At 32.0% G+C, this 18,508-nt stretch overlaps 1 protein-coding gene across 4 annotated transcripts in view; it reads left to right on the forward strand.

The window, feature by feature from the left end:
• LOC140059396 (dystroglycan 1-like) overlaps positions 1–18,508 on the forward strand; it is a 64,984-nt gene that overhangs the window by 27,786 nt on the left and 18,690 nt on the right. For all 4 annotated transcript variants that reach the window (XM_072105292.1, XM_072105290.1, XM_072105291.1 and 1 more), the window contains one exon: positions 8,199–8,254. The gene's annotated coding sequence lies outside the window, so the exon portion shown is untranslated. The remainder of the gene's footprint in view (positions 1–8,198; positions 8,255–18,508) is intronic.

The raw sequence follows: 18,508 nt of genomic DNA on the forward strand, positions 1-18,508 counted from the left end.
AAAAAGGTTTTCTATTGTAGGTCAGTTTGATTTTTAAATTGTATGTGTTTGTCCAAATAGAATTTGAAAATAGTGTTATCTGAATATCTTTATTAAGATTTTCTGATTTATCTTTCTTTATTTTATTTCCACTGCTTCCTTTCTTTATATGCCATTTTAAATTAATGTACAGACATGAACTATGTGTGTGGTAGAATAATGGTTCCAGGTTTGATAACTCAAGTTTAAAAGAACACTTAACAATTTTAGGTATACTCAAGCTTAGCTTAGTATACAGTATTGAGAGCTTTTGTAAAACTTCCATAATTTAAAAAGAAGACAATTGTCGTATTCGATTGGGAACTTTCGTTGTCAACGTAAAGATTCGTTGAGTACTTTTTGTATTCGAATTGTAAATTTGTGCTCAACAGAAAGTCATTCGAATAGAAAACGTTGACAACGAAAGCTTTTTCGTTAAGAACAATCTCAACGCTCAAAATACTTCGTTAAAGAAGTACTTAACGGAAAAACTACTCAACGGTCCACTCGAATACGCTAAATGTATATTGTATAGCACCAAAGCTGTTTTTATGAAGGTTTACAGTACAATATTTGGCTGCGTAAAAAAATACTACCATACATTTCTAAAAATGTTCTACCATATTCCCAACAATGTGACTGCAAGGTGCTTTTGTTGGTTGGCACAATTGCCCTTTTTTCAGGAGCTAGAAAAGTCCAGATTTTATCTAAAGTACAGTACAATAAAAAGTTAACAAATGGCACATTTGTAACCCATCAGTTGAAAATATGTCACAAAAGTACAGCGTAAAAATAGGACATCCTAAAGGTCAAATCTGAACTAGCCTAAACTGACATGGTTAACACACTGACAGCCAATATAAATGTCAAATAGTTTTACTTGTCAAATCGTGAAATCACATGTGACAAACAGATATTAGGAATATCATGCCAAATTCACAAGTCATACATAAGTAGCAACAAGGTCCCCATCAAATAATGGAGTTTACCAAGCTGGTGGAAAGTGTCTAATTTCTCATGAGATTTAGCGGCTGCTTTTTTGCTAACAGTTAAGAAATAAACACAGTATTGATGGGCGTAAAGGAACTGTTTCAAACAAGACTTTATTGTCAGAGATCACTTATAGGTCCCTAGTGATTGGATCAAGACAACTTTACAAATATGTTGTTGTAGGCATATTTATGTTTAGGTGGGGCTGCAGTTCTTTTACCTAGCCATATACTCTGGATTGGATGTTAAAGCTTAATTTTAACCGCTAGTCCTTCAGATTAGACTTATAGTAGTGCTGCCGATCCTGTGAGCAAAATGGTTCAGAATTTTAATAAAACACTGGAGTCTTGTTACAAAAAGTTTAGACCCAATTCACCACTCATATAAATCCACTGTTGTTTGTTACATGAGAAGGAATAACTATAATCATTCCTAGCCAAATGTTGGTTTAAAGTTATTACCCCTAATAAATCCATAAGCTTCTTTTATTAAGGCCAGGCTCAATGTGTAATGGGAGGAGGCGATACTCAGAGCATTTTACCAGCTGCTCAAAAGGTACAGACAATAATATCCCAACTGCTTCATTTCGACTGCTTTAGGCCAATAAAATTGTAACTGTTTTTACTGTCAGTCAGTCAGAATGCAATTAAATATACAGTACACTATAACAGATCAGACTACACTGCGATAGTCTCTACATTTTATAGTCTTCATTGTTGGTCGTTTTTACATAGTTTTATTATGTTGAAAGTTTCACACAATTGTGCATATTTTGTTGGTTATATTGTGTCAGTTTTGTTTCATTGCAGTATTGTATATAAAGCGGGTGACCTTGCTTGTAATACTTTTGTCATATTTAAAAGTCTTCTCTGACAGATACAACAGTAGTGTCAGCAGCTGAATATGATGCTGTATATAATATATTGTAAAATACTGATTGGTTGGGTGATTACTAAAAATATCTCTTGGAAAGTTTTTGTTTAACGATGGATTTAAAAGCTGCGGATGTTTGTAATATTGTGCAAATATTGCATTGACATTACTATGTAGCTAACCACATGTTAAGGAGTGTTTATATGTATTGTTTAACAACACAAATGTCAATAAATAACCAAATATTATGCATGAGACTCTTCCGAAAACTACGCACCACCAGCTATGCACTGCCTGTTTTTTTTTTGTGTTTGATGGTTTTGTGTTCATATTTTTGTTTTCTATATAAATTTTGTTTACTTTTATCCATTTTGAATGTTTATATACTCTACATTTGGTTGCCCACATGCACTTAAATAATAATGAATACAATATTACGTTTGATTATACTTTGTGCTTTGTACTAATTTAACAGTTACTTTAGACAACAAACGTATTGCGCCATAGCAGTTTTTTAGATCCAGAAGATAACAACTTCTTATTGAAATGTCACTGTGTCGAAAAATAGAATCGGATTACCTTTAGATTGCTTTCATTGGACGTACTGTTAATAAGGATAATAGCAGTCTGATATTAAGATAGATAGCATGGGCCATTTACAATTTCTGTTTTATCGGCTACACAAATATCAAGTTATTATGGCATAAACAAGTGTAAGTACTGGAAAAGGGTTTCACATCTTAGCCAAGTTTGGTGTTTAAGTGAGCCAAGTGTACCCATCAAGAAATCCACTAATGAGAATTTGTCCCATCAATAAAACATGAAAAGAATCACACAGTAGCCCTGTCAAAAGATGAATTAGGAAGCAGTTCTATCAGGGGTACTGTACCAGCTCTGTCGGGAGTAGCAGCTCAGGGATAGATCAGGGGTAGCAGCTCTTCCTTTCTTAAGCATTGCTCAGTAACAAGTAAATATCAGTGGTGGCAGCTCTGTCAGTTGATAGCAGCTCTCTGTGAAGAGTGGCAGTCATTCTCATCTGCACAGCCAACTGGGAGTTACCGTAGTTGATGTGCCGTTAGTTCTAAATATTGAGCCTAGTATGTTATTTTATTTCATCCCCAGACTCTCTGTGTTCTGATAGAAAGTATTTGTTCAATCACAGAATAATAAACATCTTGATTCATACGACTAGAAGATATTTTTTGCAGAGGCAGGTACTGTACCTCATTGTTGATTTCATTTGTCTCACAACAAATAAATCAATGAGAGTAGTATAGCAAGATAACAAAATATGCATTGTTTATCAGTGGTGTGTAGGAGGTATTTAACAAGTGCTTGAAGCCTTGATTATCATTGGATGCTGAAGAGTCTACTTAAATAGACACTGCAATAGATAATGATGTCATTGATAATGAATCCTTGATTTGTATGACTATATTTTCTACAGAATTGATAAAATATTGAGCAATCATGATGTACTGTGCGGTTGGGTTATTGACACTTGGTTATTGTCATAAAATAATAATGCACAATTTCTGTTGCTGAATAAAACTTTGCTCCTTGTTGTAATGATGTTATGATATTAGAGCAACATACTATATAGTATTTATTATAATTTATTTTACAGATAATCTTGATTATTGTTACATCTGTATTGCATTAGTAGGTTGCTTCCGATTGGTCAAATGTTACGAAATCAATTTTGTAAGAGAAAAACCTCAGATCTTGACTCTTGGTAAAATGAATAAGGTCACTCTGGATTGGTCAAACATTGTGAGTTCAAACATCCCTGCTGTTAGTATGTACGTATTTGCTGGCTGTTTATGTGAAATAAAACATCTACTGTAGTGTAAAATATATATATATACCATAAAAATATTTGAAAAAAAAAATCATATGAAGTACTGTGAAGTATGACAGCTAAGAAATTATGATAATAAATTCATATTTTGTACCAGCACAAATTAAGTAGTTGACTTAATTCATAGCCATAGTAAAGTGTCATGATTTAGTAAACAGTTATTCATTTCAGTATTACAAAACTACTGTCCCAAGGTTTAGGTTGAAGTTACCATTTTGCGAAAAATAGCCCTTAACAAAAAATGTGATATGAAATCAAGAGAAAATAAGTGAATAAAACTTTGTTCTCTTTTGGACAGAATGCAAGGACATAAGAGCAATGCAAGTGATTTGACCAATCATAACACTATGGATCATTCAAATTGTTGCTTGTGATTGGTCAAATCAGTTGCGTTGCATCCAAATCATAGGTAGGCCATTTAACTGCCCTGTCACAAATTACAAACCTAATCTTATTACCAGAAATGACCTGCCATTAAGCGTATGGCAAGATTAATCACTGATTAACTGTAGAGAATGGTAATAATTACGAAATTAAAAAATGGATATGGCTGTAAGACGTTCTCTGTGGAGAAGATCTGATGAGTACGATGGTGATTACGCTAAATAGGATCACCATTAACAACATATTTAAGGTCTTGAAAAAATATCAGATCACCATTTACAAGGTGAAAAACACCTCTTGGTTCGACATATAAATTAGAACTGGTTATTTGCTATGATCTTGGAACTCTTACAAAAGAGGACTATATGAATAAAAAGAAAGGTGATTGGTCCCAGATCTAACGTGCGATACGACAATTAATTTAAATTTCTTCCTAGCTTGTACATCTGACAGCAATCAGACAGTTCTAATTTTATTCGATTGCCTTCGTTCAATACAGCGTCATTTTCACCCACGCACGCACAAGCCATTTAAAAAATATGTTGCTACCCACATCTGGAATGTTTTGAATATCGCACATGGATTGCTAGCTAACTATAATATTCTACATTCTGATTCATTTTAGTAATTACTGTTTGAATATTCATGTTGTATTACAGCTGTCATTTATTTTCAGTTTATTTCAGAGGGCTGACGTTTGTAGTTTTAATCGGCATTGCATGTTTGAATTAAACATCGTAGGTTCACGTTTGAAATCCCTTAGAAAAGTAAAGGTTGCATCAGATCAGAATACGGTAAATGTTACATAATCGATGAGGGGGAGATGTTTGTTGGTGCTTTAGATGATGATTCTTGTACGACTGACAGCTACATCACCAGTGAGGGCAGTGTATAATGTGTTGTAAATAGTCTATTCTATACCTTGGCGTGTTTAGCGAAAAAGTTAGCATTAATTTCCACGACTCTGTGTTAAAACGTGCAGCTTTGTACATGTGCTCTAGTCCAAAAATCTCCACTGTTTAATCCTGGTGGTTAATCCTGAAGTGTGAACTTGTTTGATGATGCCGTCCGTTTTGATACTGATAAAATCAATAATAATGATAGTTACCCGACATTCAATATCGTGTACAATATATGTTCAGAATTTTTTATTAATCCTAAATCGATACTAGGGTCACTGACATAATATTAATCTCATTTTTTATATTGAAAAATGTTTAATTGGTAATATTAAAAGTCGGTGAATTTATTAACATTGTGTAAAGTTAAATATGTATTTAATTCACAACAGGAAAGAAAAAATTTCCCCTTTTTGTTAGCTGGATTATTCTCCAAGGTTTTTGTGTCAAAGCAACAGTTTAGATTTACTGGACTAATTTAGATATTATAAAGCTGAAATGAAATATGAATTCCTGTTTACAGAAAGTTCCGATTGAATGCAATTGAATACATCTTAGTGTGTCAATTGTACGAGATGAATCATTTTTTGTTACCCCTACGCTTCCGGCATAAATGTTGATGTTTGCAAGTTCATTATACCAGAATATCCACTGAAATAATTTTGGATGTTTACTAACCTTTATTGATATTAAAGAGGCAGTGAGTTAAAACTCACAATTTGGGTGTCAAAGTAGGAAGAACGGGATGTTGTATAAAACAAGTGTAACTCCAACTATTTAAAGATGTTTTCATGTCTTCGCTTTGAGGTTACCGGCATAAGTAATTACGACAGAAATGTTATGCAGAAATGAAAATGTATTTAATAACACTCGGTATTAATATATAGCTAATTAAAAAAATATATATTTCTGTTGCCAGGGATAGCAGGGATTTTGGAACAAGAAGTGATTTATGATAATTTAAGTGATCACCATCTTACGTTGCACAAATTACGTTTTGTGTCTAGTATTGTTAATATTTAAATACAAAAGTAAATAAAAACTATATAAATTAAAATCTTTTAATCCTGATTTAAATAAATTTACACAGTGCGCTGAACTTGTAAATATTCTCTTTATAAGAATTAAATCATAGATAATTGAAAATCAGTGAAGCATAATTGGGGAAAACACTCTCAATTTACTGGCAACAATACACAGATTAAATTGTTAATATTGACTCTACTAGTAAAGTAAACAAACAGAAGGGTATTCAACCTATTGCAGAATAAATAAGTTTTTGGTATAAAGATGGTATAACATTGAATAAAAATGTTATGAAATGAGTTAATATCTATATGGATTACCTATCGATTTTAAAGATAAAAATGAATTTATTTTAGTAATGGTATAATCATTTGCACATGATTTAGACATAGGTTTGTAAAATGATATTTTCTCCATTAGCTGGCAATAGTAACTACATCAGGGAGGCAATTTTCGTTTACTACTTTAGCTGTTGACCGTACTACATTAGCTGGTGTTGATTTTGTATTTACTACTGTATATAAGCTGTTGGTGTTTCTACATTAGCTGGAGGTTTTACTAGCGGTGGATTGTTCTACATTAGCGGTTGTTTGAACATTAGCTGGTATTTTCTACATTAGCGGTTGTAATGGGGCATATCACTACCATATTTGGGCACATCACACTTTTTTTTGTCAAACTAGTTTGATAGTATAGACAGAGACCACTACTCTTAACCCTTTGCCACTCATCATACTAAGGTCTTTCTCCCTTCCCTGTAGGAACTTCTACATTTCTAAAGCAATACTATACTGCATGTTGAAATAAAGAGAGGAATTAAAATAACAATAAAGGTTGTTATTAGAAGAATGAGTTTTATTGTATTATGAAATATGAATAAATGAAAGCAGAATGATGGCTTCAATATGGCAGGACTTTCTTTGGGATGTTGTGTCTAAAAATAAGGTCATATTGATAATAATATGAATACCATAAGGTTACTTTTACAGTGCGTAATCAGATACACATCAGATACAAGTGCTGTATTATAGACAAGTTTAGATCTAAAGATAAGGGATGTATAGAGAGGCTGAGTGTTTATTGTATAGATGACAATACTGAGCATCGTTTCTATGGAATACCAGAAATAGAGATTGTCCTTAATTTGGTACTTGAGCTTGTTTGACTTTGATAACATCTTGGCATATCTGATAACATCAGTAGTACTGTACAACTGTATATCTCTTGGTCAGTTTTTCCATCTTATTTCAATGAAATATAGTAGATTTGGTTTATTATTGTCAATAGAATTGTTTTCTGTTTTGTGAATGAATACTTCTGGAGCCGTGAAGGGTTCTGTAGTTGGTTTGATAATCAAATTTATGGAATTTATTCTATGCAATAATTTATCATGCTTTATACGTTTGCATAAATTAAGTTTATTTTAAAGAAATTATGCAGTGCAAGAAGTTCACATATAAACTTCTGGAGTAAGTTGATCATGATCTCAAATCTGTGTGTGAACATGGTTAATAAATTTTGATTTTATTTTGATCAGCACTGAAATTGAAGAACACTGATACAAAATACTCTCCTTCTGTATTTAGTCATTCAATTCAAGTAAAATAAAATCAATAAAATTGATAATAATATGATATCAACATTTGTAGGCATAGATTACAGCTGATACAGCGTGTCAATCATCAATGTGTGTGTAAATAATGATGACTATCAATTCACACCTGATGAGGAGAAGCAAAGAAGGAGAATAAGATAAATTGGTATAATAATGTGTGTAACCTTCATATTAATGATAGTCTAATAAAAAATAATGTCTTCAGCATTTGTATCAGCTGAATGGCTTTCTTATCATGTCTCGTTACTTTTTCATTTTCCTTTTTTTTTTATGCTGCAGCTCTCAAAAAATTTTCTTTGAATTTGTGAAAGTTTTAAAATATCTAAATTAAGTTCATTTTTTCTCTTAAAATTTCAGACTCATTTTTAATACAAATATTGTTATATTTATGAACAATCAACATAATCATAAAATAAGAATATTATCATCAATTATCCTTCAACTTCTGTACAGAGGATTAAAGCATATTAATTTTAGCGTATTTTGATGCAAGCATATTAATAATTAATATATTTTTGTTTATGTTTTTCAGAGCCCTATTGGATTCCGAACTAATCCATGTTTTTGTAGGATATTTTCAAAGCCAAGGTATATTAGTTTGACATTATTTTCATAGCTTTAATTTAAATATCATAATTATAGTGTAGCAGGTATTTCGATGACAGTTAATTGCTCAATTATGCACACGATGCAAGATTGTTGTTACAGTATATATTATATAAAATATGTATAAACCTATTTGACAGGTTGCAAATGAGGGCATAATAGTAAAATGATACATTTATCACCAATTTTTGATGATTTCAAACGAAGTTCCAGATATCAATAGCGAAAAATGTGTTCAGGTCACAGTATGAAGTGTAATATTATCTTTGGAATTATATTTTCGATTTGCGAAAACATATATATCGGTTTATGTTGCTAACAATTGAATTTCTCCAAGAGGGAATGTTGTTAATGTTTGCCTAATTCAAGGTTGACTTGTCTTGGATTTTAAACATCACAGTGAAATTGGTCTTAATGTGGTTTGTAAATTATCATATGGCTAAGGTTACATGATCAAATTAAACAGCTTGGGAGAGTGTTTGTATGAGTTTAGTCATGCTCAAACACCAGGGGACAGTGTGAAAAACCACACTAAATTTATCTTATTAGAATTTTGTAAAACCTGGCTTCCATTGTCTTCAAAACTCATGATGCGTTTTCTTCGATACACTCATCTAAAGTAAAATATATTTAGGTAGTACTCTAGTAGGTTTTTCGTACCTTCGATACCACAATGCTAAATGCATATGATATCCAGTGCTACTATTGGCTTTCAACAAATGCTTAACATGCTTGACTGTCGAAAGAGGAGAAGAAAGGGAGTTGGACGTTACGAGAAAGGAAGTTGGACGGTGGGATAAATAAACAGAGGGGGATGGTGGGAGAAAGGGAGGGGACAGTGCGAGAAAGGGTGGAGGACAGTGGGATATGAGAGAAAGGAAAATGATTTTTCAAGAAGATGTTTTAGAGATTTTTATGCATTTAGAAATACAGTCGACTCCGCCTAAGTCGAACCTAATGGGACCGGTATAAAAATTCGAGTTACGCGAACTTCGACTTACAGATTTGCCAAAAAAATGCTAGGCCTAGGCCTAGGTTCACTCACTAGCCGCGCTATGGCTACTAAGCCTAGTGGACCCTGTCCTGTCGCGATCGCGGCCCACGCAATGAGACTTCTTGAATTGAGTTTGGTTAGCTAGCTAGCTAGGCCTAATAAATGCTAAGCCTCTTTATCGGCAATGATAAACTGTATTTTTCCGAAACAATACAAAAACGTATAATAAATACATTTCGGTTCTTATTCGAAATCGGTATCCATTGTTTATTGCCATCTGTCTAGCACAAAATAGGTACCCACAAAACGCCGCTCAAGTTCTCAACTCTGAAACAACTCATAAACTATACACTAGCGCGAGTTGTAGGACGCCGCCTATACTATAGAACCTGCTTGAGAGAACCGATATGGTCCCACATTATCCCCTCCGTTGTTTGTTTATCGAATTACGTACGTTTCATCGGCTTTTTTAGCGCGTTGTTGCCGCGTAATTTGTGACTTCGACTTATACGATATAAATCACTAAAGAATGTGTGTATTCGGACCGCAAAAAGACGTCGACTTAGACGAATTTCGACTTAGAAAAATTCGACTTAGAAATAAAAATTACACAGTAATGTATAGGAAAGAATTGGGACTTTCCTAAAAATTCGACTTTCGCGATTTTTCGACTTACGCGAATTCGACTTAGGCGGAGTCGACTGTAGTTCAGACATGATGCTTTTATTCTGATATTGTGCTGGGCTCATGAAACTTGCATCTACCCATCACATGCTGTGTTTGCTTGTTGAAGGATGTATCAACTGGTTTGATTCCACTCTGGGAGATAACAAACATCAAAGGCCATCTTACCAACACCTGTAGGTCACGACCTTGTGTGTCAGTTTATCAATTACCTTGTTCTATCTTGACCTCTGATTGACATGCCTTTAAAGATGATTGTTGTAACTTCTTATATTGTACAGATATTAACCCACTCCTTAGTATTCAGGACAAGATTGGTAAAAATGAATAAAGGAAATGTAGCAAACATGCACAATCCTGTTTACAATATATCTAACATCTGAACTGTGATAGTGGCTTGGTTAGTATTTGAACAATGGTCAGCATCAGTTGCGACCAATGGCCAGCACCGTCCAGTTGTGACCATCTCTTGGACTTAGGGGAACTTGCTTTCACTACTTCACTAGTTAAACACAGTGGTCAGAAAAAGCAAAATGCCATCAAGTTGGATGATATTTACTGGGATATTGAAAATAATAATTTATTGCATTATAAACAATGTTTTTATCAAAACTAGAACTTTAGTATTTCAATTTTTATCTTTTTAAATAGTTTTAAAAGATACAATTAAAACATTATATCAGCTTTTTATTGCTTGTTAAACCAAATATTTTAAGTATCGTTCAGTCTAAATAAGTTTCCTACAAGTTCAAAGGTCGTTTTCTTTCTGAACGTGTACGAATGCGAGCAATTAAGCCGCAACCCTTAAGGGTAATAAATGTGATGTACTCGGCTAATTCAGTTTAGTCGGAGATGCTTAGACATGGGGGATGGCTTAACTGATAAACATGCTGGAAGTAAAGGATCCTGGGATAAAATTTAATAAGTACCATTTCTTGGAATCGAGCCAAGTTGGATTATTGAAGTTTTATTTATTTTATTGAACTGTTTTATACCCTAAAATATGATTATTTTATTAAAAAATAATATATTATTATTATAAAACAATATTTTGCATGATATTAAATTATATAATCTAGAGGAAAAAATAATAATTATTTGGATACTTTGAGAAATTATTTTTAGTTTGTATAAACAACTGTATTTGCGTGTGTAGGTACTATAAATTTATTTAACTTATTACCTTTTGGAAATATTGCCAAATAATCTAGTGGAACTTATTAATTATACTTTGTTATTGGAATTTATTATGAAAATGTTGAGAAAGATTAATTTTTATAGCTATATATAATTCATGTTTATGATAGTCTATTAACTTTAATCTTTTTAAATACTTCAGTATTATTGAGACAAATAGCAACTTGTGTTAAGGGCGCCTTCAGTATAATTGCTAGAAGGCGGGAATTGTTTAATATACAGTATTGAGAAATTATAGGTATCAGAGATGTTTAAAATAAACTCTATACTTTTTTTTTAACATCCCTGGGTGAGTGAGGAGAAAATAAAGCAGTCCCTTCAGGTTTATTGGGTGGGCTCTGAATAAGGTTTAGATCAGGATAGATATAGATTCTACACGAGACGAACATTCAGTTTTCCGCTTACCATTACTGCTTGTCGGTGTAAATTTTCCTTTATAATGAAACTTAGAAAGCAGCATGGGTGTTGATATTAAATAAATGTTTCATTGAGTTTAATTTATTTTAAATTAATAAACTTGACGGAAGAAGTGAAGTACACGTTGGCTAGTAACCAAACATTTAACATTGATCTTGTAATTATATTGACGTCCTCATGTTCTTTATAACACGAAATGTATAAATTTCATTCAACCGTTTCTCTACCATATTTAATTCTCTCATATCATAGATATCATATTCAAAACAGGAAGTTGTAAATGTTTGTAGACAATTTTCTGACTCCACTGAAATTAATTATGTTAGTTATGTAGTCCATTATTATGTAGTAATACCGAGAATAAGTATCACATATGTTCCAAAATATGGAGTACGTCGGTAACTGTATTTCAATGCAAATTTGCAATAGTGAAACTGTATAGTGTACATGGCATTTGTATACATGATCATTCTACTTGGAAAGTCATGCATTGTCCAATATTTTGCGGCACTTCTTAGACCATTAGACGATTTTATCATCAAAGAAATGATGACATCGTCACATAATAGATTAGTGGTAATTGTTTATTTTGCTTGGAAGTTGATAAATTCCGTAATATTCTGTAATTCTAAGAAATATTATGGCTCTCATTAAACTAATTTACATTTGTGGCCTGTCATTGCGGAGTTGACAATATGAGCAGTCATCACAAAGCTAAGATCTTTTCTCAGAACTTTTACATTTACATTTCAGAGTTGCTGTTTTAATGGTTTTCTAAAAGCTGCACTTAACTTAGAATTGACACAATTTCATTCCTAATCATAAATTTTGTTTGGCGAAATAATTTACATGAAGCAAGCAGTTGTGTGTTGCAATCAAATGTGAATTCACATGATAGAGTAATACCACATACATAAGTATAAATTAGAAATTTTAAAATGTGTTAAGAATCAATTTGGAATGTCCAGTAAAATTCAAGATGGTACATAATTATCATCATCCTATTTATGTAATGACATTACATAAATAGGATGATGATAATTGTGAAGTAGATTTGTGTTTGGTTCAAGTCCCACACAAGAAGTACTAATGTTTTTCCTCAATATAAACTACAAGTACTTCAGAGTAGGGCAAGAGGGTTGGGGTAAAATAACCCAAAATGTTGACGTTTTGTACTAATTTTTCTTCACCTTGCAATCATTGTTTCTATACTTTTTCATCACTCTATCATCAGCAATAGATTTTGTGAAATGTTAATTAAGAATATCTGTCGGTGTAACAAGTTTAAAAGGAAGGATTTTAGCAAACAAAGTGAAAGCATTCTATGTCTGTCTACAGGAAGTATTGCATCAAAAATAACTTTCATTTCAAAAATGAGATTGCCTTCGTCAATGTGAAATGTTCTTACATTCACTATACAAGTTTATACAAATTTATTTGGAAAATTAAAATAACATTTGAACTTTCTTTTTAATGATTTTTTTGCAATAAATTCTTGAAATACATTCTGAACATTGTGGCTTTCAACTTTTCTTTTTTAGAACTCCTAACAAATATTTCCGGTCTTTTAAAAATATTTCTATATTTTTATTACCATTTTTATGCTTTGTATTAATCATTTAATATGATGCATTATTTACTTTTTAAAAAAAAAAATTTAAAGCTCTGTCCACACTATCAAACTAGAAAGACAAAAGTGTGATGTGCACATATGGATGAAAGTGATATACCCAACTATGGTAGTGATATATGGACATATCACATTTATTTGTCTGATAAAGTTTGATGAAGCAGCATCAAAATGCTCTTCTTTTTTTTTTTTTGTACATTCACAAATTATGTGAATTCACAGTTTGGTGATAAAACAGTTTATTTGTAACACATTATGCTTCTCTATACAACACATACAGACATTTGTTTGTGACAGACTCCCAAGGCATTTTGCAGTTTCAATGTGTTTAATGATCTTCATTAAATTCAACTGAACATAGCGACGTCGTCTTTAGTCTTAAGATATTTATATTCTGAAACCTCTGTCTACTGATCTTGATTTATATTCATTTAAGATTGATTAAAATTAGTTTGACTTTAAGAGCTTATTCAGTTTTAAGTAGCCATGCAATCTGTATGCGTATAAAACATATGAAAAGCAAGCTTAAGGTTTGACATTAGTTAAAGCAGAATTGCTGGTGGCTCGGTCATTTTTTCCCCGTTTTTATAATTATTTTAAGATATACAGACATGTTATTGATAGGAAACTTTTGATTTGTGTCAACCAGTAACCTGGGAACAAGTTACTGTAGGTCATGTTAATTTTTTTACGCATACAGTAAAGTTGGAACGCGCTTTCTCACTCTATTCCTTTTGATGGTTTTATGTCCAGATAACGATTGACGTCGCTCGTCACAAAACGAAAGCCCCCTATTAACCGTATCTATTTCTCAAACAATACACCGTTGTTGTATATGTAGGAATATTGGGTAGTTTTTAGACCTTGTTGTACTGATATAGAAATTTTATGTTTCTTTTTAACTTCTTTACAATTTAGTTGTTTACAAAAGATTTGTTGATTATTCAAGTAATTTGATGCTACAATAACTCTGACACCTCTTTTCTTCAATTTTAATTGCAATAACATTCATATTTCCTTTCGTTGTACATTCATATTTTGGATATTTGATAGATTTTATTTTCTGTACATCTCATTATTGTTTTATGACCTCGAATACAAAAGCTAAAGTATTTAAATTCTTTTGGATTTGATAAATGCATTACCACAGTGTCAAATACCCTTGACATTAAATGCCTCAAGAAGTAGTGCACCTAGGCCAGGGTGTAGGGTTGCATTTTGGCAACACCTTCTGTATGCAACTCTTTTCAAGCAGTGTTTAAATAAAGTGTACATAAAAGATTGAGATGAATAGTTACTGTATTTCTGAATGCTTTTTTTGTTGATGGATAATATTTGATTGTATCGGTATTATCGCTAAACTTTCATCATACTTAATTCTTTTTAATTCCAATTACTACCAGTAAGTGTACTAGTATTAGAATTCATGATACCAGAGGCGTTTGTTCAATAGTCATTTGTACTGTATTATGAGGTCTATTTAAAAGTTAATTTTTTTCATAGTAGAAATATGTCTTCTTAGGCTAGAGTTGGAGTTCATCCCTCAGTTAATCCCTCAGTTACAAACATGGACAGTATTTTATATAATAGCATAGTTATTTTTTTAGAAGGCAATATTTTATATATAAACACTCAATTTATACCTTTCAGTTTATATAGCAGGCAGAAGTTTCTATAGCAGGCTGTAGTTTCTATAGCAGACAGCAGTTACAGAGAAACCTTCTGTCTGTTTCTATCATTCTCTCAAATTCTATGTGACCTAATTATATATATATATATATAACTCATTTTGAAGCATTAGTATTCTTCCTTATGTTCTACTTATATTTCCTTAGGAATTTCAACATCTTGGCAGTAAACTATATTATACATAATATAACAATATGATATAACTTTCTCATCATCCTCCCTATCTTCACCATCTGCACTCCAAATTCCAGGCGGCTGCACCAAGCCTGAAAAGTTTCTAGGAATTCAGCACATTCCACTAGCTTAATAATTTGTACTAATATGCACACATGTTTGGTATGTTTAATATTGCTAGCGGTCAAGTGGAACAAATGGTCAGTTTTTATAGATGACCTCAAGCAAATGTTCCAATTATCCAATCTGCGGCCGACTTCTAAGATCTTACTTATTACCAAATGTTTTGAATATTTATTATTTTAAGGACAGGATTTTATTTTATTCTGATTAAAAACATTCTTGGTTTATAGGGATTTAGATGATATCATTTTGTAAGGTCATCTTGTAAACTTGCCCCTATTAGGGATTTGCTTGCAATTTAAAGATTATAATATGCCAAATTTTACTGTATGTTTTCTCACGGTATTTGAATTGGACTTGAAATTAATGAGTTTGTGACGATGCTAGCTTAGCAGTTGCCAGCAGTAGCTTGGTGGTTATTACATGCTTGCCTTTCAATCCCAAGGTCCAGGGTTCAATCCTGTCCTGGTGCAAGGGTTGTAACTCACGACTCTTTCAACTCCACTCCCTAAGCCCCAACTGAGATTAAGTTTCTAAGCATGATAAATTATAAAATAGTTTATCCATCCTATAATTGGCGATTTACTGTTGGATTCATATTACTAAATATATTTTATCAATTCTAAATCTTCCACTGAATCTGATGTTAAAATAGTATGTATCTTGATTAGCAACATTTCAACCCCCTTCCCCTTTTATACATACTGTAGGGACATTTTAGAAGATATTCTTCCACAAAGTACTAGAAATTAAATTTCTCGCATCTAATCTTAAAAAATAAGTTTAACTGAAAGAATTTTCGCAATGGCAACCAAACATACAGATATCATACACAGAGCATCAAAGCTCTTATATAAACATTTCTATTTAATAGATAAAAAACTTGAAAAATTATAATTTTCAAATTGTAATTACGCCCACTTAAAACATCACACACTAGTATCTTTCTTAAACCCATGTATCTAAACTGTACTGTTATCAGAGGAGATAATTATTTATATTTGACCTAATAAGGTAATCGTAAAGATAGCCTAAATATTTTCATACTTTAGTTGAAATAAACTTCTTAAAACAAAATGTGGACTTTATGTCTTTTGTATCTGATGATAATATAGGGTACTTTAGCCCCTGGATGGACCACACAGGTTCACTGTTTGAAAGATGCCACTAAAAAGATGAACGAATAAATAAACAAGTCAATTACTTGCACTGAAATCTCAATATCATTGTTCACTCATTTTCTTAGCTGCAAAAATCGCAATTCTGAAAATAACAGTTGGAAAATGGCAGAACAATTGGGTGGTAGAATGTTATTTAACTGATGATATGCAGGGTGTTGTCAATCATAATATTTTGAATGGTGTGGTCATATTGTTTGACATTATAGGGTGAAAAGATGTTGTGTCAATAGAATATAATTTATACTGCAGAAATACATTTTTTTTTAAAAACAAAATTACCTATTTTTTAGAACTTTTAGTTGGGCTAAAGTTCCCCAATTTTGTGTTTATGGGTGTGGCCTTACACCCTTCAGTACTTGAATTGAACCCATCAGTGTGTCTGTTAAGTTAACTTATAGGGTGAACGTGACATCGATAATAATATAATATAACAGAAAATGGTTTTACTTAAAAATTGCATCAAAATAATCATGATATGAGATGGTTACCATAGTGATCCTGACACATGAAATTTTCGATTCAATTTCATTACGAGATCTAATAGATGTTTTATTATAATGGAACTATTGCTCTAAATATTATATTATTGTTGTATAATATATAGGCTAATATGTGAATATATGACAGTGATACTGTTACATTTATTTTCCTGATAATGTATGAAAAGTTATTGTAATTTAAATTCTCTATTGAATTACAAAAGATGTAAAATAAATGTAGATTTAATACTTTTTAGAACAGAGAAGAATCTTTTAGTATTTCAACATCAATTTTTTTTATTATGCTTTTTCTTTCTTGTAAATTTGTTTCTGTTCTTTTCAAAAATTGTGTTTAATAATAATAAGTAGGACTGTGATTATTTATATTTTAAAGTTTAAACTGCTTTCATGTTATATAATAAATAGCACAGTTTTCAAAGAAGATACGTTAAAGCTCTGTCTACACTATCAAACTAGTTTTACAAAAACATTGTGATGTATCCAAACATATGGTAGTGATATGGCTATAACGGTAGTGATATGACATCATCATGTCCATATATGTATGGGCACATCACATTGTTTTGTCACATTTTTTTGTCACATTAAGTTTAATAGCGTAGACAGAGTTTAACATGGCTATGTTGATCTTCAATGGGTCAACAATAAAAATAACTGATATCAGGGTTTCTTTGTCTTTTGAAATCTGTGATTCTTCTATATTTTTGTCAACAAGTAGGTGCCAATGCATACCAATTTCTTCAGTGCACTCTAAACAGAAACTAATACAAAATCGGTGTTATGCTGTTATATTATCATCAACAATGGATAGCAGACAATTGCATTACGGATGGATTGTGTTTATAGACAACACAGGTGAATGCGACCTGTGTAACAATAGATAGAGACTACAGCGGGAAATGGAATCATGTCCTCCAATGATCTGCAAACACCTCAGATGATGCTACCTGCTGATCCTGACAACCTGAAGACAATGCGTTATCTACGCAAATAGAATTGGAAAAACAAAAACAAGGTTGAGAAGGGGTCAGATGTGTAAACAAGCAAAAAAAAAAAAAATGGCATTTGGATATTTTTTTAATGAGATTTCTATGCAAGATACGATGACGTCTTCAAAGCTTTGTTTACACTATTAAACTTTATGTATGACAAAATAAATATAATGTGCACATATATGGACATGTCATATCGCTACCATCACTACCATATATGGGCACATCACACTTTTGTTGTCAAAATAGTTTGATAAGGTAGACAAAGCTTTAGGTTTGAGTTCCATGGCCAGAAAATAATCTATTCTTTCAGATATTACTGTTTGTGGTACAGGTACAAAAATTATTTCAATAATCTAAATACTTCAGATGTAATATCCCATTTACGTGACCAATTGTGACATCTAATACTCGAGATTCATTTCAATTTTTTCCGGTCTCATTTTCCAAAAAAAAAAACTGCACAATTAACGTTAATGATTATGTTCTGGCTAAATGTTTCTAACCATTTGAGCGTCGTCGCCATTATTTCTTGTACGAATTAGGTGAATTGAACGTGAGGTTTATCTCCGATGCAAAATCCTTCTGCTGCAACATGGATTAATATTGAAGATATGTTGGATTGAGTTTCATCTCTATGTTTGAGAGATAAAAT

Source organism: Antedon mediterranea, chromosome 9, assembly GCF_964355755.1.
Source record: "Antedon mediterranea chromosome 9, ecAntMedi1.1, whole genome shotgun sequence".
NCBI classification, from domain to species: Eukaryota; Metazoa; Echinodermata; class Crinoidea; order Comatulida; family Antedonidae; genus Antedon; species Antedon mediterranea.